The 26,260-nt window shown below is 39.5% G+C and overlaps 1 pseudogene; it reads left to right on the top strand.

Moving 5' to 3' along the window:
• Positions 1–14,513: 14,513 nt before the first annotated feature.
• LOC109437958 (intraflagellar transport protein 22 homolog) lies at positions 14,514–25,974 on the top strand (annotated as a pseudogene).
• The last annotated feature ends 286 nt before the right edge of the window (positions 25,975–26,260 follow it).

Here is a 26,260-nt window from a genome sequence, read left to right as displayed (position 1 = left end):
TGGATTTTTTGGAAGAGCTTAAGGAGAATAGGTGATAATTCTTTTTTGAACGTTTTGTAAAATTCACCTGTAAAGCCATCTGGTCCAGGGCTTTGTTTGTTGCGAGATTATTGATTACAGATTCAATTTCCCTGGTGGTAGTCAGTCTATTCAGGTTTTCTGTTTCTTCTTGAGTTAGCCTTGGAAGGTTGTACGCTTCTAGAAAATTGTCCATTTCTTCCAGATTGTCAAATTTGTTGCCATATAGTTGCCCATAGTAATTTCTTAAAATTTTTTGTATTCCTGCAGTGTCTGTTGTCACCTCTCCTCTTTCATTTCTGATTTTATTAATTTGGGTCCTCTCTCTCTTTTTTTTAATGAGTCTGGCTAAAGGTTTGTCAATTTTGTTTATTTTCTCTAAGAACCAAGTCTTGGATTCATCGATCTTTTGTATTGTTTTTCTGGTTTCTATTTCATTTATTTTCGCTCTGATCTTTATTATCTCCTTCCGTGTACTCCCTTTGGGCTTATTTTGCTGTTCTTTTTTCAGATCCCTTAAGTGTGAAGATAAATTGTTAATTAGTGATGTTTCTTGTTTCTTTAGGTAGGCCTGCAATGCTATGAATTTCCTTCTTCGGACTGGTTTCGCAGCATCCCATAGATTTTGGGTCGTCGTGTTTTCATTTTCGTTTGTCTCGAGATATCTTTTGATTTCTTCCTTGATCTGCTTGTTGACCCATTCATTACTTAGTAACATGTTATTCAGCCTCTATGAATTGGTGTGTCTTCCAGTTATTTTCCTGTAGCTCATTTCTAATTTCATAGCACTGTGGTCAGAGAAGACAATTGGTATGATTTCAATTTTCTTAAATTTATCAAGACTTGTTTTGTGGCCTAACATATGGTCTATCTTGGAAAATGTTCCATGTGCGCTTGATAAGAACGTGTATTCTGCAGCTTTGGGGTGAAACACTCTGAAAATATCGATTAAATCCAAGTGGTCCAATGAATCATTTAAGGCTGTTGTTTCCATACTGATTTTCTGTCTGGAAGACCTGTCCCTTGTTGTCAGAGGTGTGTTGAAGTCCCCTACTATGATAGTGTTACTGTTGATCTCTGTCTTTATGTCCATCAATATCTGTTTTATACATTCAGGTGCTCCTATGTTGGGTGCATAGATGTTTACTAGGGTTATGTCCTCTTGTCGGATCGATCCCTTTATTATTATATAGTGCCCATCTTTGTCTTTTAATATGTTCTTCATTTTAAAGTCTATTTTGTCAGATACAAGTATTGCAACTCCAGCTTTTTTCTCATTTCCATTTGCATGAAATATCTTACTCCAACCCTTCACTTTCAGCCTGTGTGTGTCTTTTGATCTGAGGTGAGTCTCTTGTATACAGCATATACAAGGGTCTTGCTTTCTTATCCACTCAGCCACCCTATGTCTCTTGATTGGAGCATTTAATCCGTTTACATTTAAAGTGATTATTGATAGGTACATAGTTATTGCCATTTTTAAATTTGTAGTTAGATTGTTTTTATCTTTCTTCTATTTAGAGAAGTCCTTTTAGTATTTCTTGCAATGCTGGCTTGGTGGTAATAAATTCCTTTAGCTTATTCTTTTCCAGGAAGCTGTTTATCTCTCCATCAACTTTAAATGATAGCCTTTCTGCATAAAGCAATCTAGGTTGTAGGCCTCTGTTTTCCATCACTTTGAGTATCTCCTGCCACTCCCTCCTGGCCTTCAATATTTCTGTAGAACCCTTGTATGTAACCCTCTGTCTTTCTCTTGCTGCTTTTAGGGTTATCTCTTTGTCTTTCACCTTTGCCATTTTAACTATAATGTGTCTTGGTGTGGACCTGTTTGGGTTTATCCTGGTTGGAACTCTCTCCACTTCCTGGTCTTGTATGTTCGTTTCCTTCATCAGGTTAGGGAAGTTTTTGGACATTATTACTTCAAATATGCTCTCAATCCCTTGTTTCTTCTCTTCACCTTCTGGTATTCCTATGATGTGCATGTTGTTGTGCTTGATGTTATCCCAGAGGTCTCTTAAACCATCTTCATTGTTTTTTATTCTTTTTTCTTTCTGTTGTTCTGTTTGGGTGATCTCTGCTAACTTGTCTTCTAAGTCGCTGATTCGATCCTCTGCTTCATCTAACCTGCTGTTAATTCCTTCAAGTGAGTTCTTTATTTCAGTAATTGTGTTCTTTAGTTCTAACTGGTTGTTCATTATGATTTCTCTATCCTTCTTTATGTCATCTCTAAGCTACTTAAATATTTTTATCATCAGTGTTCTGAACTCTGTCTCTGATAGGTTGGTTACCTCTGTTTCATTTGGTTCCATTTCTGGAGGTTTCTTCTGTTCTTTTATTTGGGACATGTTCTTTGTTTCCCCATTCTGGCTCACTCTCTGTGTTTGCTTCGATGGGTTAGGTAGATCCCCTCGAGTTCTTCGTTCTTGCTGGGTTATCTTATGTAGTATGTGTGCTTTATACTTGACTTGCACTACTTCTTTCTTCTCCTCTGCATGTGCTCCAAAGGTGACTCTTGTGTTGTGTCTATTGTCCTGTTAAACAGGATCTTTAATTGCTTTTCGCTTGTGAGTAGGTGGGGTTAAATCCTAGGCTGACTAGTTGTGAGACTTGGCTCTCCCCACTACAGGGAGTTCTGCTGTGTGAGGGTTGATCACTTAAATGTGGTTTGGCCTCTATGGCTGTAGAGAATTCCCTCTGGGTGTGTAACTTGTAGGTCAAACCAGGTAGTACTCTGGTTTGGTCTGGAGTTGGCCTCTGGGTGTGTTGAATCTTGTGCCTCTTAAATTGGGCCCTGGTAGGGCAATTTCAGAACAAAGCAAATCACCAAGCACAACAACAACAAAGAAAAAAATCAAATACATTCACATGTAAAAACAACCAACCACCCCCACTCAACACAGGCAAAGATATCAAAGATATAAAGACAAAACAAAACAAAACAAAAAGCAGCACCAGTCTTGGCTTAAGCCCACCAAGTACTCTCCAGTTGTCCTCTGCTGTAACAAAGAGACCTCTGCGTATTGTGCAGGCGGTGCCCATCGCCTAGTGACGTTGGAATTGCAGATTTAGATGCTTGGGGTTGAGGGGTCTGGATGGTAGTTTCTACAAAGACAGTGCAGTTTCTTCTCTTGCCTGCACATATGCGCACTGTGAGTAGCACCACCAGCCCTGTGTCCAGTTCTCCTGAGTCCTAGGGCACTTCTTCCGTGTGTGTGTTTGTGTGTGTGTGTATGTGTGTGTGTCTATGTGGTGGGCAGAATATTTGTGAGCTGCTGAAAGCCCAGAGCTGCATCTCCCACCTACTGCTGATCCCTGGGAGTGCCTCTGCAGTTGTAACTGCCCAGCCCTAGGCAGGTCAGAAAGGGTGGAGGCTGGGGATGAAGGGGTCTTCTCTCTCCCAGCCCAGCCATGTCACATTCTTCCCGCAGGCCAGAAAAGGTGGTGGCTGGGGGTGGAGGAGTCTCTCCTCTCCTAGCCCAGCAAAAATCACACTCTTCCCAGCCTCTTCCCTGGGTCAGAGCTGCACGCCGGTTATTCCCAGAGCCTGAGCACTAAGGCTCCTCTGAATCTGACACTACTCCTCAGTTCAGGGGCCAGTTTAAGTTTCTGGAAGGGCAGTGGTAGGATTGGAAGAATGGGGGGAGGAGCCTAGGTATGGAGTTTGTGTCGTTTGTCTGGCCTAGGGCCCAACTGGGGGTTTCAGCTGAGGTTATTGCCTCATATGCTGGATATGCTGCCCTCTCAGCAGGAGAGATCAGCTGTGGGACTCAGGGAAAGAGCCCACCTCCTGGCTTTTGTGTTCTCTGTTCCGTCCTGGGATCCCCTGTGTCTCGGCAGCTGCAGATGCCGGCTGCGTTTCCACCGCCACAAATATGAGCCGCATCCCCACAGCTGCAGATACAGGCCGCGTCTCCACTCCGCTCCCTTCCCTCTTCCCCTGCTCGCCCAATTTGCCCACCTTCAAGTAATCCTTCCACGAGTCACTTAGCTGTTTTGCGTGATGAGCAGAGAGTCCTTTGATTGGTTATAGATGTACTGTTTGTGATAAGATCTGGAGGAGAACTCAAAAAGTGTGCCCCCCGCTGCCGCCATTCCTATGACATCACCTCTGAATCAGTTTTTCTTAACCTTATAGTTCCAACTGGGAATTAGATGTCTGGATCTTTGTAATTGGTGGAATATAGACGCATAAGTCTGGGTCTAAGTCTATGAAATTTTTCTTTTTGGAAAATGATCCCTTTTTCTTCTCAACGAGAGTAGGGTTTGAAGCAAATATCTGTACCAGGAGGTCAAAGGTAACATACTGGAGGGTCAGAGAAGTGCAGAGACCTACTTCCAGGCAGACACTATATAAGCTTTAGTAAGTAGAAGCTTCCTGTGTGGTCTCTGAATATTGTTCTTGAGGCAGTTGGCACTAGATCTGACAATAATTCCTAGACTTTGCCCTGCTGGCACTGGAGGCAGCTATCTGTCCTGGAGCTCTCAACAGCTAAGACCTTTTCCTGTTAACAGACTGCAGTACTCCTCACTTTTTGGCGTCTCAGACAACTTGGAATAGCATCTAACCTTCAACTACCCACCCTCTTCTCGGGCTCTAAACCACCTCTGAGAAGTGCTGAGTCCATTACTCTCTCAAAGTTCTGGTAGACAGAGGACTTAGTTAAGCCCCAAATTCTACACAGCACAAAGACCTGAGTATAAATGTAGATATTGTTAATCTTGGGTATTCTATACCATCCAAGGTGTATCTTTAAGCTAAATTAAAAATGAGTAACTTTGGGTTACATTAGGGTATTATATTGTGCTGTGAAGTCATTCAGAAAATATATCTTTAATAAAAAAAGATGACAAAATGAATGACAATACAATTTTCACAGGATTTCTCTTTCTCTCTTTCTCAATATCTTTCTCATCCCCACCCCCACATCCTAAACTAATGATTTTCCTATTTGCATTAAAACAGCCCCTGTCTTACACAACACAAAGGAGCAGACCCACAACTTCCACTGCCATCTTGACAGTTATCTCTCAGACACAATCTCTGATGAGAGATGCCACCCATTCAGCCCAAGAACAATATCCTGATTATCCAACCTCATAGAAATATAAAGTTAGTAGAAAACTCTAACTCGCTCAAGCAGATTAGATACTGACTTGTTCCTGCAGCTAGTTTCTGAAGCTTCAATGAGGCTTCTAGTCTGTATTTCTCTTGAAGTATTATTGCCATGAATCACCTTGAAGAACTGTTTCCTCCCCCCCACAGATATAATCTAAAATGAAGTGCATTTTGGATTTTTATGCCTAAACAAACTTTTTTTTTTCATTTATAATTCAGGGAAAAGTACTTTCTGAAGTTAGTCTGAGGAATACTTTTGGTAGTAAGTCACCTGTGTCATTCTCCCCAACAACTTCCATCTGATTAATGTAGTTCAGGGAGGAAAAATAAAGGTGAGGGCTCTCAGCAGCAACAGGACTGACAGTCACTTGAAGGGTTTGTTATTCAACTGGGGAAAGAGTCAACCATGTTTGCAGAGTTGGAGACTTCTTCTTTTTTTTTTTTTTCAATTTTATTGGTTCAGCCCTTCTAGGTAATGAAAATTCAAATACAGTTTACCAATTAAAAAGATAAATGCCAGAGTCATTATGTAATGTTCATATGAGAAGGTCATACCTTTCCTTTTTTTTTTTTAATAAAGAAATTATACAATTAATATTCTCTAAAATGCTTTCTTTTTCTCACTTTTGATTGGAAAAATGCTTGCCATTATTTTGGCCTCAGTGAAAATAATGCATCATCTCACCTACAATAGTTTGGTAGTATAGGATAGGCAACTTGTCATCGTAGACTAATTATTTCTATTTATGTACATACCTACCCTCTATCACCATACTTTAGTACTTGTGTGCCAGTAAATTAAAATAGAATCTCGTATTTTCTTAAATAGTCGACACCTCCAAAGTAAGTTGGTGAGTTTCCAAAGTGTAACAAGGCACCCAGATTAAGCTTGTTTCATAGTCACTGACAGATTTTCCAAGTTTACCAGTTTTTTACACAGAATAAGTGTTTGGAAAGTATTTGTTGAATAGTTGAAGTGATCAGCAACAGTCTGAATGTCTAGTAAAATATGGAGGAACTGCTAAGAGTATATTCTATTCAGTGAGGCACTCCAGAAGGTACTTGATGAAACCTATTTGCAGAGAACGCCTAGGAATCATTTTGGGAAAATTGGAGATTCAAGGTCCCATAATAGCAGGTATTTATTACTGTTAAAGTGGCTCTAATTTTACCCCAAACTCATGTGATCTGAGAAATCGTGGGCTGCAAAAGAAAGAAGATAGAATGAAACTTTCTTCATCTTTATACCAAGAGGGGAATTGTAAAAGATACTTCCTGTTGAATAAGGAAATAAGGCAGAGTTGTGTCTGCCTCTTCCTGTGAAATGCTGAAGCAGCCAGTGCCTTTTCAGTCCTATCCAGGTAGTGAAGACTGGTATGAAGGCCATATTGCGACTAGGAGATAGCATAATGGCTTTTACCACTGAGCAATCTTCCTTTTATGTTCTTATCTTTACTCATTAAAAAATAAACACCAGACCTCTTATGAAAATGCACCCAATTTAAATCCTACCTATGATAGCAGTTATATATTAAAAATTTCAGAAAAAAAATGCAATGAATTATTTGTTACCATTGTGATCATTTTATTTTCAACCAAGGCATAAACATTTAGTGAACAAAGCTCTTAATTTCCAGTAAGCAATAACTAGACGAACATCAGCTACTGATGTTCCTAAGTCTTACCTGGCATGTTACAAAAAACAGATACAATTCTCCTATCACCATAATTTGTCTTCCAAGCTCACTAAGGAGTGAGTTTGGCAAATGAGAATCATATAGGAACCTAAAAGAAATCCACAGTAAGAAGATAGAAATCATAGGATCAGCTTTACTGGAGATAACCTAGGGCAGAAATATTTTCCTATATAAACCTACAGCAAATGCCTCATTTAAATGACTCAAATTGTAGTCACAGACATGTAGATGGAGAGCCTAGGTTGCACTACCTCTATTTCTGGATCATTTGTTTCAGTAGCCCGCTTTTGGGTAGGCCTAGCTTATCAGAAAAGAGATTTTACATTTGCCTGCCTAATCTGTTACAGCATTAAAGAAATAATAATAATGAAGCTTTTACTTAAGTCTAACTAGAAGTTGTTTAGTCTGTTTAACAGTTGTAGAGTGTGAATGTGTGGGGGTGGGCGGGGAAAGAGTGGGAGGTAGTTAGTTCACAATGAAATTGAAAAGATTGAAACCTCAGGAGATTGACATTTCAGACTCATGCTATACCAGCTTAGTGATGTTCAGCTCTAGTGGGACTCGAGAGACCCACAGTAACCTACAAAAAGATGTGGACCACTCAGGAAGGGTGGAAGGGCCACCGTTTAATCACCATGACTGCATAAATGAAGCCATGCAAACTTCTGTGATGTTCCTACTACCTGTAGTGTTATTTTCTGACAGGAAAGGGCTGATGAAGGACACTGATAAAGGACACTTTGAATATCGCACTATTGTTGTAGAGAGAAAACTGTGGACAAGAAATGGTAAAGCGGTGGGGAGGAGGGGGCAGAGGAAGAACATCTGGGGGCATTACATGACACTGTAATAGATTTATTCCTAACTGAACCTACTATCGTATAATTTTACCCTTCCAGAAAATGGAGACAAAGGGCTCACTTACAATACTTTACCAAGGGAAACTTCATACATTAATGTAAAATATTTTTAAAATGTCACATAAAATCTATTTTAGAAATACAAGGTGTTACCAGTGATTTTTCTCTGCTAGGGTATACCAAAGGGGAGTAGCCTCCAATATAAATGGAATTGTAGCTTTTAGCCCCCCTTGCTGGACAGCTGCACAGCAGATGTTGGTAGGAGTGAAGGTTGGGGCAGAGCAACTGGTCTGGTTCTGTGTTACAATTCCTGTTCACAGCCTCATTTCAAGATATTTCACTAGGCCCCCTTTTCAGCTGGGCTTATTTAGGTAGGTAAACTACCCTGCATCCCTCTCAAGCAGAGAAAAGAAAAATAATTGAGCTAATTGAAAAACAATAATATGTTTCATTTTTTTAAAGTGTGCCATGTTTTTTTGTTTTGTTTTATTTTGTTTTGTGGTTTGTTAATGTTTTTTTCTTTTTCTTTCTTGCCCCGTCAGCTTTACAACTTCTCTGTGAAATTTTGTAGTCACATTTAGAAACACAGCCTCTCATGGGGTTGCAGCTTTAACACAGTGGAGGGAAAGGGGTGGAAGACAGTCACATCTAACCAAAAGTAACAGGGAGCATTGCAGTCAGTGGAATGTAATTACTGGGATGGAAATGTGTGGCTAGGATATTGGGTTTTAATAACCCACATGATCTTAGGAGACATACAATTTGATCTTTCATAATAACACAGATACACTCAGAAAGAGAGACCAATATGGGATGCTTTTAACAGGAGCTCTCCTCTCTTGGGGCCACCTTCAAGAGGTTAGTGAATTGAACCTTTGAAGGACATTTGGAAGGCAGCAGACACAGCTTGAATGTTGGGTTGTTGTTTTTAAATAGAGTTGTCAGCAGCCATTCTCATTTGCAATAGAATTCCTTTTCTCTCTTACACTTTCTCAGGTTTGTATTTTCCCAGTGCTGTGCCAATGCTGAATAATTTACAAGGGTAGAAAAAGAAAACTGTCACTATCACAGTCCCAGAGCTCTCCACTCACTCATTTGTCACATGGTCAAATGTCACTGGTGCCATTATTTGTGAGGTGAGACTGATTACACAGTGCTACTTGCCTTCTTTTTTTATCTATTGTTAATGGTATTGAACTTCAATTGTTTTTGTTTTTTTTTAAGAGCTGGTTGTCATTTCTGCAACAAATGTCCCACCTAAGGAAATCCAAATAAGTGACCTCCTCATTCCATCAAATACTTTCATCTATCTTCATTTGTTTCTTCTTATCTGGCATTTCCACCTACAGCATAAAAATACAAATCTAGTTAGAGATGTATTCAGAAAAAAATGTCAGTGTTCAAAGTGATCCTGGTCATGTTGGTTCTGTTCCTTATTATGAAAGAGAGAGAGAGAGAGAGAGAGAGAGAGAGAGAGAGAGAGAGAGAGAGAGAGAGAGAGAACAGGCATCCCAATTGCAATAATGAGTCACAGTGAATCCCAGAAGGAACGGATAAAATATCCCCTGCACACAGATGGCACTTTGCAGAAGGGAAATCAGGACGACAGCTCTCAGAGGAATTACCAAAGTGCAGAAATGTGAGGATCAACATTTTTCCCTTACTAAGAGTAAAATACCAGCATCAATTATATAAAAAAAGGGAGAAAGAAATGTAAAATTATAACAAACATCTAATTTTAATGTAATAGAGAAAATAAATGTCTTATAGTTAGATGCTGATGTTAAATTAACCCCATGAAAATTATTACTATGTGATACATATGGACAAAAATGTCTATCTCTGATTGAAAACCAGGCTCTGCAAAGAATGATGTAAAATTTTTTAAAGTTTCTGTCTTTCAGGGTCTCAAATGTGAATATGTACAAATAATAATAATGACAGTTAATATCAACTGAGCACTTAATAAGGGCATTAAATGAATTATTATCCTTAATCCTTATAAGTATTGCTACTACTATCCCCATTTACAGATGAGGAAACTGAGGCAAGAAAGTTTAAGTAAATGAGTAAGTGGTGGTGAACCTGAGACTAGCTCACAGAGTAGGACATCAAACTTCCATTTGAAAATGTGTATCTATACAATACTGAAGAATTGAGAAAAGACTGAAAATTTTAATTTACTCTTATGAGTTTGGGTCACATTAACAGCCTTATAAAGACTACACCCTGTGTTTCTGCCTCTCTTTGTTTGAGTGCCAATTGACTGAATTAAATGCTTAAGAATTAGCTTGCTACTGGCCTGTTGAGTGAGCTAATTTGAAGTGAGTAAATTTATTTTCTTCCTGCTCTTGTTCATGACATACAACTGCATTGTGGCTCTGGTTTATTAACATGTAGGCTACAGGCACAAGTTATCTCATCCCAAGCTGTCTTCTTATCCTTCTGTTTCTTTTTGCTTCCTCTTGGTTTGCTTGGTGGGAAAACCTGATATCTTATCTCATGTGATATGTTAGAAGGGTGGATAGAAACAGAGAGCACCTCTGATCTCATTAGCTGCCTTAGAAGGTCAGAAAGGATTGCAATCTGGTGTTTCATTCACTGCTAACACATAAGTGCTTGCAAAGAGATACAAAGGCAAAATCCCCCAGGAATTTACAATAAAGAAACTTGGATCTTCTTGTAGAGAGACTCAAGTTGAAACTCAGGAGCTGTTTTGTAAACACATAAAGTGATCTGGAAAGTCAAAACTGACCCTGAGCATACAGGTCACTTTTTCCAAATGCCAAATAAAAACCTGGAGTTTCAGGGTAAAGCTCTGGAATCTTCTAACTCTTAGTTTAGGGAACAGAGATTGACAACGATGAAATCATTTGGAATGTAATTAGGTCTGTGAGCAAATGGATGCTGCAAGTTGAAAGAGAGACTGCAGTGAACAAAATTCAGCATGAAGACAGGACCACCCCTGAAATCAGTCAATGGCTCCAACTGGTCTCTGCTTGTGTTGATGGTAACACAAAGTCACCAAACCTGATGGGAAGTCATAATTGTGTAGACAAAACTGGGTATAGATACAGGTGCATGGGAATTAAACAAATGCTGGAAATTGGTGGTTCCTCCACATTGAACCAATCTTTTCTAATTCCAGATACTTACAGCACCAGAAAAAAAAAAAAAAAGAAAAAAAAAACTTGGAAAAAGAGGTGTGCAAAGTCATTGTAGGAAATCACTAATGGTTGCCCTTAAAGACATTAATAAATGTAGGTGTTCTCAGGATGAAAATGAGCCCATTCTTAAAAAAATAACTACTGAAAACGAACTTTGTACTTTCCATATGTGCCCCAAACCCCTTAAAGAACAAAGAAGCAACATAGGACTCACTAAAGAATGATCCTTTGCAATGTTGTTGTCCAACTAAATACCTAGCCTGAAAACTCAACTTGAGAAAGCTGTAAAGAGTCTTTGGAGTGGAAATTCTGAGAACACAGAATGACTATAGATCTTGCTTCAACTTCCAAAATTCCCCTTTCTTCCTGGTTTCTGGTTAAGTTTCTTGAGCATTCTTCATGGGACTAGTTTGACCAATCTATTTTCTAGACCAATAAACATGAATTGATAGGAAACCAATTGCTTAAGGGAAAATTTTAAAGGGGCCATGTTGAAAATCATTATCTGGCTTTATTAACTAACAGAAGTTTAACCCTCTGTGCCTTGTCGTGTATAATAATAATTCTTTACCCTATTGAGAAAATCCATGAAAATTGTCAGTGAAAGCTAAACACGTGATTCACTCATTCATTTGTTCATTAATTTACTCATTCATTCAACAAACGATTATTGTTGCAGATATTACATGCAAAGCATTGTGCAATGCATTAGTGAGTAAAAGAATAAGGCCCATTTCTAAGATCACGAAGTTAGTAGTCTGTTAGGAAGAAAATAACACAAAAACTGATAAAACGTGTTATGTAAAATGATGCAAATAGACTCAGAGTGGTATGGGAAACATCAGAATAGATATTTTCTGTCATTTACTTTTCTGGGGGGAGGAGGTGGGGAGCTGAACTCAACTACTTGCCTTTGTGCCATATAACGAAGAGTATCATTTTAAAAATGCATATAACCATTTCTGTAAAACAAGTATTTCGGAGAGGAAATATTTGAAAAATTTTACCTTCAGTGAATGTGGCTTATTAACAGTTAAATTTATAATTCCTGAAACAAACTTGTAAAGAATGCTAATTTAATAAAATGCCATAATTTATTATATAAAATTATGTAATTCATGCTTCTTTAAATTAATGCATACATGTCTCCCTACAAAATATTGAGGTTGTATATATACTTGCTTTCTTAATTCAGGCTCAGCCTATTCAGATGTGAAAACATTTGTGACCAAAGAAGGTCTTCATAAAAATAGGTTTTTGAAGGTAACTGTATCATTATAAAATAATTTGGGAACAAATGAATTATACACTTTGTAGGTCGTTTATAAGTGGTTAATCTGTATTCATAAACTCATATGTGTATACATGCATTTACACTGACCCTACAAATCATAAAGTTCAGTTTTATACCCATGCTATGTCACCACAGGCCTCAGGTCCTTCAGCACAGTGTTGATTCCCTGTATTCTTTCCCATTGTCAGATTCCAAGCCAGCAAATGTGTCCATGTTTGGAGTTTCATATTTTGTTTTACAAAATATTACTAGTTTTCAATTATTGTTACTAAAACAATTGGCATTCCAAGGGAGCAAGTTTCAGTTGTATGGGCATTAACTGTGCAGTAAGATTATGTGGAGCAAGATGGACATTATATATAACATTGGTAACATGTTCCTAAAAATTTATTAACATATGGATTTTTGATATATTAAAGCAACAACCTGCTTGAAGTTTTTATAGAAGCCAAAGATCAGTATGGACTATTGCAAACATCCCAGATGATGAATGGACAAAATAGTGGGAGTAAACATTGTTCTTTTCTTTGACTGGACAATTTCTTTTGTCTGATAAGTAATACGGACACTGCAAGCTTCTGAAAAGAAAAGTGTTTCCAAACAGATTGAATTCATTTAAATAAGAAAGGTAAGAGGAGAGCAGAGAGAGGAGCCACGGCTCCTGATATTACCGTATGAAAGTACTGTCTATGTCATTTGACTAACAGCCAAGCAAGTCAGCTATGATGGCCAATATTATAATCTACTGCTGAACATTTTACACCTGCCATGCGTAGAGATTCAAAAATCTTTCTGATTTTTATTAAGTACTGTCATTACTGTTATTGGTATTATAGTTATCAACTTACTTTATATAATGCTCCTTTTGGCAAACTTTAAATCACCATACAGATGTTAATCGTAACAAAATACAAAGCAGATACACCACATGCTTATAATATGAGCTCCATGAGTTCAAGGTTGCAATGCAATGTTTTTCTTTAACCAGACTATCATTTGGTAATAGAGCTAGCCATCTGTGTATATTAGGTTGGTGCAAAAGTAACTGCGGTATTTGCAATTATTTTTAACCATTTAAACCGCAATTACTTTTGCACCACCCTAATAGAATATAGATATAATATGTATATAATATATATAGTATTTAGATATAATATGTATATAATATAGATATAACATGCATATTATATCTATATTATATGCACATGTATATTATATCTATATTATATATAGATATTATATCTACATATTATATACATATATACTATATATATTAAGATTCTTTGTAAAAGAACAGGAGCCAAATTTAACTTAAGAAAGGGACACATAATTAAAACAAAGAACTTATAATTAAGACGCAGAGATCTCGGGGGAGGAGTGTCGTGAGGGGGACCCTGCTCGCTGCGCCATTTGTCGTGTGAGGCGGCCTGCGGGGTCTCTGCTCCTGCTCCCCACATATTAGGGTTGAAAATAGCACATCTCGTACCCATTTCTCGGATGATTTGAGTAAGTTCCGTATATGATTGCCATTTACTCACAGTGTCTGGCAGCTCGCCAGCCTGTCCCCATACTGTGCGTACCGCAGCAGTGAGCCACTGCATTAGAGTGCAGTTGCCCTGGTCTTGGGCCAACCTATGGCAATTCTGTAACCTTTGTCACGAAGGCTAGCTTTTCCATCTCGCCTGGGGAACAGTGATGTTATCTGCTCCCTCATCCCATAAATGTAATAGCCAAGCCAAGACTGGCTCTCCAGGGCGTTGTCGGTACCACCTCCCCAGCTCCTGCAACTAAGTGGGAGTGTGAGGGGTGTAGGTTGTGAACTCAGTCACAGCTGGGTTGCCTGCAGCAATGCCCTGGGGCCCAAAGGTTGCTCACATTTTACCCTTTGCTTCAAGATTGGCTGGGCTTGGGGGTTGGGAGCTATATTGTCTCCACTCACTTCCTCCGCTTCTGACGCAGAGTCTCCACTGTGGGGCCCCTCTTCTAACAGGCGGACCTGGGCTTCCAGCGCCTCTAACCGGGACACCTGGTCCGGAACCTGAGCTATTTCATTAAGCGCTTTTTCCATTTTGAGACTCAAGGCCGTGAGGACCATCCAGCCCACACGGCCGGCTGTAGCCTTCGCCTCCTCCGGCAACCGCTCAGCCCAAACCAGCAGGGCCCTCTCCATGCTGGCTGGAGAGCCGTCCATGTCCTCCAACCCCTCGTCGGGGGTCCAACTCCTGAGAACAGTAGCCACCGGACACCATACACTGTATGGGGGCCACCAATCCTCCTGTCCAGAGTCAGACTCCATTCCTACCTGGCCAGAATCCTGCTCGCTGTGCTAGGTGTCTGAGTGGGTGGAGGCCTTCGTGTAAGATGTCCACAACTCTAGGAGCCCACGGCCACAGCAGACCAGGAAGAGACACTTGCTCTGGCCAACAGGGCGGCGTGCTATCTGGAGGTTTGAGTATCCCAGGCAGACTGTGCCTCCCGTTCCTAGTGTTGCTCCTCATGGGCCTCGTGAAGCTGGGCTCTCACACGCACAAACTGCTCCATCATCCTTCGGTAAGTTTTGGCCGGCACCATACCCTGCTTGCTGTGCTATTTGTCGTGCGGGATGGCCTGTGGGGTCTCAGCTCCTGCTCTCCACATAAGAACGCAGGATACGGCTAGGCCAAAAAGGAACACCCACAGAGCCATAGATAAGGGAGTCATACCACTATAGTCTCACTGGAGGCTGGAGTCACATGACCTGCAACCTGCTGTCCACTTCTCTGCCTGCCAACCAACCAACTGACCAACCAGCACAGCCGTGGCAGTTACATCAGTGGCTAATGGGCTAACTGGTTACAGCTGATGGTCAATTAGCCACAGCTGACGGCCATCTACTACCCGAGTCAGCACCTTTCCACGTGAGGCTGAGAGCCTGGAAACTGCTCTCTGGGACTCTGTCCCCACAAGGAGCAATGATGGTGGAACAGACGGGCGCTGTGCCAACTACCTCCCAGGATCACACCAAAACTACAAATAATTTATACAAATTCAACTTTGGAAATCATCTGACCACTAGCTGAACAGAACCTCTAAACTGAGGATTTAAAGAAGAGGCAACCACATCGAGACTAGTAGGAGGGACAAAGACGTAAGGAAGACTGAATCCAGGCTCACGAAGAGAGGATGAACCCCCTGAGGGGCACTTTGGTGGCGGAGGCTTCCTCTGTTGGGGAGGGACCCTCCAGCCCCACACCAGGCTCCCCAGCCCAGAGTCCCTGTCATGCAGGGTGTCATGTGGGGTCTCTGCTCCTGCTCCCCACATAAGAACGCAGGATATGGTGAGGCCAAAAAAGAACACCCATGGAGCCATAGATAGAGAAGTTATACCACTATAGTCTCGCTGGTGGCTGGGTTGGAGAAACAGGAAACAGGAGCCACACTATCCATAATCTGCTATCGTGCCGGGGACCCTGCTCACTGCACCATTTTTCAGGCGGGGCGACCTGCGGGGTCTCTGCTCCCGCTCCCCACACAAGAACGCAGGATATGGTGAGGCCAGAAAGGAACACCCACGGAGCCATAGGTAGGGGAGTCATACCACTATGGTCTCACTGGAGGCTGGGCCCACCGGACGCGTGACCTGCCGTCCGCCTTTCTGCCAACCGACCGACCGACGACTCTCCCCCACTCTCCTCGACTCTGTTCCTCTCCTCTCTTCCGCTCTCTTCGGCTCTTCTCTTCCACTCTCCTCGGCTCTGCTTGGCTCTGCTCGGCTCCTCGGCAATCCTCGGCAGTTCTCTGTAGCCGCAGCAGTTATACCAGCGGCCAATCGGCTAACCGGCCACAGCCGACGGCCAATCAGCCACAGCCGACGGCCATTCACCACCTGAGCCAGCACCCTTCCATGTGAGGCCGAGAGCCTGTAAACTACTCTCTGGGGCTCTGTCCCCACAGTGGTGCACAGGAGGGTACCATTTTTTCAGGGTAAGCCCTGCCACAGAAGGTCAGGTTTGGGACTGCATTGGTCTGGTAGAATCAGCGCAGGCGTGTGTACACTCATGGTGCCCTGGGTCCTGGCTCTGCACAAAGTTTGTGATCCATTGCTAGGGAGAAGCCTGAATGTCGGGGTGTTCTGGCTCAGACAGGCTGCTAGTTGAGACACGGGCGCATGCTGCCTTGGGTCCCCAATCTATATACTGCATGTGCAGCTTTGCCAGGGTGGTGCCTGGATGTCGGGCTGCTCTGCGTGACCTGTGGGCTGCTGATTGGAACAAGCAGAAGCTGAGAGTTTTCCTGAGAATGCTGGGCCGGGTGCTGCGTGGCGGCGTGATCTGGCTAAGGCATTCGTGGCACATTTGTATGGGCTGGTTGCCTTTGGGGACAGAGTCCCAGAGAGCAGTTTCCAGGCTATTGGCCTCACATGGAAAGGTGCTGACTCAGGTAGTAGATGGCCATCAGCTGTGACTAGTTGGCCATCAGCTGTAATCAGTTAGCCATTAGCCACTAATATAACTGCCGTGGCTACACTAGGGGGTTGATTGGTTGGCAGAGAAGCGAATGGCAGATTATACATTTTGTGGCTCCTGCTTCCTGTGTCTCGACCAGCCACCAGCAAGAATATAGTGGTATGATGCCCCTATCTATGGCTGCATTGGTGTTCCTTTTCGGCCTCACCATATCCTGCATTCTTGTGTGGGGAGTCTTTAATGAATTGAAGCAATCACAGAGTGACAGCCAGAATGAAGAAACAAAGAAACATGTCCCAAATTAAAGATCAAAAGAAACCTCTAGAAATGGAACTAAATGAAACAGAGGCATCCAACCTACCAGAGACAGAGTTTAGAACACTGATGATAAGAATGTTTAAGGAACTTAGTGAAGACATAAAGAACGATAGAGAAATCATAAAAAAAAAAGTTAGAACTAAAGAATACAATAACTGAAATGAAGAACACACTCGAAGGAATCACCAGTACATTAGGTGAAGCAGAGGATCGTATCAGTGATTTAGAAGGCAAGATAGCAGAAATCACCCAATCAGAACAACAAAAAAGAAAAAAGAATAAAAAGCAATGAAAATAGTTTAAGAGACCTGTGGGAAAACATCAAGTGCAACAACATTCACATCATAGGAATACCAGAAGGAGAAGAGAAGGAACAAAGAATCAAGAATGTATTTGAAGAAATAATGACTGAAAACTTCCCCACCCTCAAGAAGAAAATTGACATACAAGCCCAGGAAATGAGGAGAGTTCCAAACAACATAAAAGCAAACAGTCCCACACCAAGACACATTATGGTTAAAATGTCAAAGGTTAAAGACAAACTGAGAATCCTAAAAGTAGCAAGAGAAAAACAGTGGGTTACATACAAGGGAACTCCTATAAGACCATCAGGACTTTTCTACAGAAATTCTGCAGGCCAGAAGGGAGTGGCAGGAAAACATTCAAAGTGATGAAAAACAAAAACCTACAACATAGATTGCTCTACCCAGCAAGGCTATGATTTAAAATTGAAGGAGAGATAAGAAGCTACTCAGAAAAGAATAAGCTGAAGGAATTCATTACCACCAAATCATCATTGCAGAAAATGTTAAAAGGCCTTTTCTAAACAGAAGAAAGGGTAAAAAACAAACTAACAAAGAAAGACCAGAAATACGAATAACAAAACAGCAATAAATATGTACCTATCAATAATCACTTTAAATGGAATGGGCTAAACACTCCAATCAAAAGACATAGAGTGGCTCAGTGGATAAGAAAATAGGAGCCATACATATGTCGTTTACAAGAGACTCATCTCAAAAAAAAAAAAAAAAATACACATAGACTGAAAGTAAAGGGATGAATGAGTTATTTCACTCAAATGGAAATGAGACACAAATTGGCATAGCAATACTTATTTCAAACAAAATAGACTTTAAAATGAAGATTACAATAAAAGACAAAGAAGGGTACTACATAGTTATAAAGGGATTGATTCAACAAGAAGATATAACCCTAGTAAACATTTATGTACCAAAAATAGAAGCTCCTAAATATATAAAACAGTTTATGACTGACATAAAGTCAGAGATCAACAGTAGCACTATCGTAGTAGGAGACATCAACACCCTATTGTCACCAATGGACAGATCTTCTAGACAGAAAACCAACACGGAAACAGTGGTCTTAATTGACACTTTAGACAAGTTGGATTTAACTGACATTTTTAGAGCATTTCACCCAAAAGCAGCAGAATACACATTCTTCTCAAATGCACATGGAACATTTTCCAAGATAGACCATATGCTAGGCCACAAAACAAGTCTCGATAAATTTAAGAAGATTGAAATCATATCAAGCGTCTTCTCTGACCACAATGCTATGAAACTATAAATCAATTACAAGAAGAAATCTGGAAAACATACTAATACATGGAGGCTGAATAACATGTTACTAAATAGCAAGTGGGTCAATAATGAGATCAAGAAAGAGATCAAAAGATACTTTGAGACAAACAAAACTGAAAACACAACTACCCAAAATCTATGGGATGTAGTGAAAGTAGTCCTAAGAGGGAAATTCATAGCAATGCAGGCCTATCTCAAGAAACAAGAAAAAAAAAAAAGAACAAAACAAGCCCAAAGGGAATACAAAGAAGGAAGTAATAAAGATCAGAGCAGAATAAATGAAACAGAGACCAAAAAAACAATACAAAAGATCAATGAAACCAAGAGCTGGTTTTTTGAAAACCTAAACAAAATTGACAAACCCTTAGCCAAACTCACCAAGAAAAAGAGAGGACCCAAATTAATAAAATCAGAAATGAAAGAGGAGAAGTGACAACAGATACCACAGAAATACAGAAAATTTTAAGAAAATACTATGAGCAACTCTACGCCAACAAATTAGACAATCTGGAAGAACTGCTTAAATTTCTAGAAGCATACAATCTTTCAAGACTGAATCAAGAAGAAACAGAAACTCTGAACAGACTGATTACTACCAAAAAAATTGAATGAGTAATCAACAAGCTCCCAACAAGCAAAAGTCCTGGACCAGATGGCTTTACAGGTAAATTTTATAAAACATTCAAAAAAGAATTAACACATATTCTCCTCAAACTATTCTAAAAAATCCAGAAAGAGGGAAGGCTTGCAAGAACATTTTATGAGGCCACTATTACTCTGATCCCAAAACCAGACAAAGACATTACAAAAAAGAAAACTACAGGCCAATATCCCTAATAAACATAGATACAAAAATTCTCAACAAAATACTAGCAAACCGTATTCAGCAACACATTAAAAACATCATACACTATGATACAGTGGGATTCATTCCTGGTATGCAAGGTTGGTTCAATATCCACAAATCAATTAACGTGATACACATTAACAAAATGAAAAATAAAAATCATATGATCATCTCAATAGATGCATAAAAAGCATTTGACAAAATCCAGCAGCCATTTATGATGAAAACTCTTAGCAAAATGGGAATAGAAAGATCACATCTCAACATAATAAAGGCCATATATGGTAAACCCACAGCTAACATAATACTCAATGAGAAAAGGTTAAAACCTTTCACCTTAAGATCAGGAACAAGGAAAGGTTGTCCACTTTCTTCTCTGCTATTCAACATTGTGCTGGAAGTTCTAGCCACAACAATCAGACAAGAAAAAGAAATACAAGGTATCCAAATTGGAAAGGAGGAAGTAAAATTGTCTTTATATGCAGATGACATGATACTATATATAGAGAACCCCAAAGACTCCACCAATCAACTATTAGAACTGATAAACGAATTTAGTAAAGTAGCAGGATACAAAATTAATATTCAGAAATCAGTTGCATTTGTATATACCAATAATAAACTATCAGATGGAGAAATCAGAAATCAATCCCAGTTACAATTGCTTCAAAAACAATAAAGTACCTAGGAATAAATTTAACCAAAGAAGTAAAAGACCTGTATTCAGAAAATTATAAGACACTGAAGGGAGAAATCAAAGAAGATACACATAAATGGGAACACATACCATGTTCATGGATAGGAAGAATCAATGTTATTAAAATGTCCATACTACCTAAGGCAATATATAGATTCAACACAATTCCTATCAAACAATGACATTTTTCTCAGAAATGGAATATATAATCCTAAAATTTATGTGGAATCATAAAAGACCTCAAATAGACATGGCAATCTTGATAAATAAGAACAAAGTGGGAGGTATCATGCTATCTGACATCAAATCTTACTACAAGGCTATAGTAGTCAAAACAGTATGGTACCGGCATAAAAACAGACACATAAATCAATGGAACAGAATACAGAACCCAGAAATAAATCCATACCTATATGGTCATTTAATCTATGACTATAGAAGCAGGAATTTACACTGGGGTAAAGACAGTCTATTTAATAAATGGTAGAGGGAAAACATGACTGACACATGCAAAAACATGAAACTGGACCACCTCTTTACACCATATACAAGAACAAATTCAAAATAGGTTAAAGACTTAAATGTAAGACCTGAAACCATAAATTCCTAGAAGAAAATACAGGGAGTAAATTTGCAGACATTACTCTAAGTAATATTTTTACTGATATACCCCTTGGGCAAGGGAAGTAAAAGAAAAAATAAACATGTGGGATTACATCAAGCTTAAAAGTTTTTTCACAGCAAAGGAAACCATCAATAAAACAAAAAGGCAGCCTCCTGAAAGGGAGAAGATAATTGTCAATGATACATCTGATAAGTGATTAATATCCAAAAATTATAAAACACTCATTCAGCTCAAAACCAAAAAACAAGCAACCCAATTAAAAAAAGGGCAGAAAACATGAAGAGACATTTCTCTAAAGAGGAAGGACATTCAGATGGCCAACAGATATATGAAAAAATATTCAATCTCACTAATCAAAAGAGAAATGCAAATAAAAACCACAATGAGCTATTACCTCATTCTGGTCAGAATGTCTATCATCAATAAATCAACAAACAACAAGTGCTGGCGCGGATGTGGAGAAAAAGGAACCCTGGTGCACTTTTGGTGGGATTGCAGATTAGTGTAGCCACAATGGAAATCAGTATGGAGGTATCTCAAAAAACTGGAAATTACCTTATGACCCAGCAATTCCACTCTTAGGTATCTATCCAGAGAAATCCAAGATGTTAATTCAAACAAATATATATGCTCCCCTATATTTATTGCAGTGCTATTTACAATAGCCAAAACTTGGAAACAACTGAAATGCTCATCGGTAGACGACTGGATTAAGAAACTGTGGTATGTTTATACAATGTAATATTACTTGGCAATAAAGAAGAGTGAAATCTTACCATTTGCAACAATATGGATGGACCTAGAGAATATTACACTAAGTGAAATAAGTCAATTGGAGAAAGACAAATATCATATGATCTCACTTACGTGTGGAATTTAAAGATCTGAATAAATGAGCAAAGTAAACAGCAATAGCCTCAGAGTTATAGAGGAAAAACTGATGTTTGCTAGAAGGGAGGTGGATGGGGAAGAGGAAGAAGGGGAAGGGATTAGACAGCATAAATTGGTAACTACAATATTGCCACGGGGATATGAAAGACAGTTTGTGGAATATAATCAATAATGTTGTAAAGATTTTGTAAGGTGTCAGATGGGAACATATCTTATTAAGGAGACCACTTCATGGACGGTGTAGATGCCTGACCACTGAACTGTACATCTGAAGCTGAAGTTGAATAATATTGTATGTCAACTATAATTTTATATATGTTGTCACAGGATATGGACTATAACATAAGGAATAGAGTCAATGGAATTGTAATAGATATATATACGATGTCAGAGGGCAATAGATTGGGGGAGGGGGTTATCACTTTGTGAGGGATGAAATGTCTATTGCATTCTTTTGTATACTTGAAACTAATAAAAAAAACGTATTAAAAAAAGTAAGAAAAAAACATACAAATTGGTAGTTACAAAATAGTCATGGGAATGTAGAGTGAACCATAGGGAATATAATTAATAATATGGTATAAATATATATAGTGCCAGGTGGGTACTAGACAAGTTGGGGGTGGGATGGGGTCACTTCTTAAATTATGTAAATGTCTAACCACTATGCTGTACACCTGAAATTAATATATAAAATTATACTGAATGTCAACTATAATTGAAAAATTGAAAAGGGTGGGGAGGTGAAGGGGAATAAAAGTTTCCAGTTTCCAGGTATAAAATAAACAAATCATGGAGGTGTAATGTACAGCACAGGGAATATAGTTAATAATACTGTGATAATGTGGTATGGTATCAGATGGTTGCTGGATTTATCATGGTGATCACTTCTTTAGGTGTATAAATGTTGACTAACTATGGTGTATACCTGAAACTAATATAATAATGTATGTTAGCTATATTTTAACAAAAATCTTTAAAAAATAAAATCTGTTTGTTTTTTTTAAAAGACACAGATCTCCAACGAGACTGGATCCGTACACTGAAAATCCACCCAGAATCCAGGCAGCTTTTCTCTAAAAATATGCTCCATCATTTCTCTGTTGATGTCTTTCATTGCTTTGAAATAAGATGTGGATTTATGATGGCACCCCATTGCTCATGGGTTTTGGCCTTTGTCATTCAAAAGACCAACTCAGACTAAACTAGAGTCTTTTAATCCCAATTCTAAAATCTCCAGAAGAAACATCTGACTGAGTACACTTATGTCACATGTCCACTCCTAGTCCAGCAAACTATGGCCAAAGTGGTGGGATCTAGAAGAATAAATATGACTCTTGTGGAGCCTAGTTATATAAATGAGAGAAAATTTTAAGGGTCAAAGGCATTGAGAGGCAGATCATTACAAATGTGATTATGATAAACAATTTATCATTTATAGCACTTTATATTTTACAAAAATGTTTTCATATATATTTTCAAATTTTACCTCATTTGATCCTCACAATACCCTTTAGTAGATAACATTATTCATGTATTTCAGATAAAGAAATAGGAATTGGAAAGACTGTGTAGCTTGCCTGAAGTCACAGCTAGAATGTGAAAGAGCTAGAATTAAAATTCAGATCTTCTGACTCCAAATTCAATACTCTAGAACAGTAGTTTTCAAATTTTCAGCCTGTGGAAAAACTTGAAGACATGTGTTTCTGCTCTTTTTTCCCCTAAAACAGGACCTCCAGCCCCTTCCCTGAGAAGTTTCCCTCCACGCACCCTTACTGAATACATCTAAGGATCCTCAAATGATTGACCCACATGTGTTCACAAAGTAGTTTATCAACCAGATTCATCATGAAGTGTCTGCTTTATCCAGCTTTTCCTGATGTTTCTCCCCCCATCAATTTTCACTTCCCTTGAAGGAGCTTGAAGACTCAATGTTGCCTCTGTCAGTAGGGCCCATCCTTGGGAAGGTGATAGTTCTTTCCAAAGGAGCTCTCTCTGAAGTTTCTAAAATGCCCCTCATTAAAGTTGCAGTGTCATGCTGAGATCCCTGTGAATGAGATAATGACCCTCCCTGTCTCTCATCACACTTGTTCACCTAGGCCATGAAGCATCTTTGCTAGAGCCAAATCCCACAAAATCTGTTAAAAAACAAATTTTCTTTTCTAATTCTGACCTCTCTCTTAGTAGTGGTTCCAATAAAGTTGAAGGGGATACACTGGCAGTGGATGTATTCTGGACATCCTTTGCACCCCTCAGTCTCTTCCATGCACTACTTCTCTTTCATTCATTCATCCACCCTTCCCTCTATCTGTTCATCTAACAGATATTTGTTCATTACTTACTGTGTGTAAGAAGGTGTGCTGGCCGTTGGGAGACACAGTGGGGGACTCAAGGTCTCCCCCCTCATTGGATTCATTTTTGGTTAAGGAAGAGGAAAGAAAAGCAAAAAAAAACAAATGAACATATAAATAGAATAATTGCTGGCAGAGAGGGAGAAAATACATCAGGGTATTGGGGCAAATAGTTACTGTTGCGGTGAAGGGCAAGTTTATATGGGGTAATTTTTTTAAAGAATTGGTATAACTTATAAATCTGATTTATATAAAACAGATTTATCCTTGCAAAATACAGAGGCAGAAAACTTCAGGTAAGGGGAGAAGTGAGTATAAAGGCTTTGAAGAGAAAATACCTTGGTGTCTTTGAAGAACAGGAAGACTAGAATCTCTAGAGAATGGTAAGTTCAGAGAGGTAAGCAGGGTTTTAGGTCATGGAGAGTTTTGTAGTCTATAAGAAGAGAGCTGAATTTTATCTTAAGTGCAATGGGAAACCACTGAGAGTTTTTGAGCAGACAGAAGAATAGTTTTAAATGATCACTTGTGGCTACTGTATGGGAAAATAAAATGTAAGCATCAACAACAATAAAAACTACTTTCTTTCTTGCACCATAAACAGTCATGTATATCAAGTCTTGCACATATTTGCTGGTGAAGAAGGGAAAGATTTCTTGCCTAAAATGAAGTACTGACCCAGACAAAAGTTTTTTACATGTAAACATTCCTTCCACGGAAATGTTTGAGCCCACAATGCATGACAAGTATTATGTTAGCCACTGGAGAGGTAATATAAAGAGAGTGCAAGTCCTGTTTTCCAGGAGACTTCAGTCCAGAGGGAAATACAGTCAAGAAAAGAAATAATTCTGATTCAGTGATATATTAGTTATCTATTGCTGTGCTACAAATCATCCTGAACACAGTGGCTAAAATCAACAAACATTTATCATCTCCCAATGCCTCTGGGTCAGTATTTGGAAGCAGTTTAGGTAGGTGGTTCTGGCTCAGGGTCTCTTATAAGATTGAAGGCAAGGTGTTGGTCAGGAGTGCAGTTATGCGAAAGCTTGACTGGAGTTTGAGAATCTGATTCCAAGATGGTGCCCTCACCCATCTCTTGGCTAGAGGCCTCAGTTGCTTGTCATGGGACCTCTCCATAGAGATACTTGAGTTTCCTAAGGACATGGCACCTAGCCTCCCCCAAAAAGAGCATTCCAAGAGAGATCAAGGAGGTAAACACAATGTCTTTTTGTGGCCTAATCTTGGAAATGACATATAGTTACTTCTATCACATTTTATTCTTTAGAAAGTCACTATATACAACCCACACTAGACGGGAAGGAAATTAGGCTTCATATAGACAAGAAAGGAGTATCAAAGAACTATGAACAGTGCTTCCACTCCACACTGACAACAGCGTTGTCTCAGACTGTGCTGGAGTGGGCTCTGGTGGGCCTTTTGGCGGCAGACCGCAATGCTGAATGCCAAGATCCTCTTTGTGGGGCCCTGGTGAGATGAGTTAACTCAGAGCCAGCAGGGAAATCCATAGTAGAAAAACCGTTTGGCCAACTTCCTGACAGAATCTTCTGATATCACCGAATACAACCCAACCCAAGGAGTGAGGATCCTGGAGTTTGAGAACCCACGTATTATCACAACGACAAAAGCACGGGATGAAAATTCGAGCTATGGGATTGTGATGGTGACCCATAGTTCGAGTCTTGCTGGCCAGCCCTGATGAAAGACTCTCACTGAAGTGGTGACCATCTTTAATACTGACATTCCAAGCCACCTGAAGGAAATCAAGATGTGGTATTCCTGCTTTGTCCAGCCACAGTTCTTATAGGATACTCAGTGTCTGTTAATTGCACACCACAAACCAGATACTGGAAATGATAAAGGAAACCTGTCTTTGTCATCACCTTTGAACAAGCTAAAGCTGGTGCACTCCAATCTTGAAAATGACCCTGAAGAGATCTGGTTGGAATTCATAAAGTATTTAAAAAGCATAATCAACTCATTGCCTGAGAGCAGAGACCAGGAGAAGATGTCAGTTAATACCTAAACAGTCTTGATCTGGACTCTTCCACATCCTAAGTGAGGTCAGCATTTTTCCCCAGTGCAGATCTGAAATCTTACCCAGATACTGATGTTTTCTTCTCTCTTGGCTCTAGAAGAAATTTTCCTTATCTGCTCAAAAGTACCAGTCACTTAGGGAGTTGAATCATACCACCTATACTCTACCCTTAGTTCAGCTGAGAAAATCCTATTATTGAATTTTGATTCCTTTGCCCTGGGCCTCTCCAAAGAGCTAGAAAATTGATGTGTTTTGTTTTCTCCTTCACATACAT

This window comes from Rhinolophus sinicus, linkage group LG12 (assembly GCF_036562045.2).
Source record: "Rhinolophus sinicus isolate RSC01 linkage group LG12, ASM3656204v1, whole genome shotgun sequence".
NCBI lineage: Eukaryota > Metazoa > Chordata > Mammalia > Chiroptera > Rhinolophidae > Rhinolophus > Rhinolophus sinicus.
The sequence above is the reverse complement of the archived record's forward strand: the minus strand, read 5'-3'. Positions and strand labels throughout refer to the sequence as shown.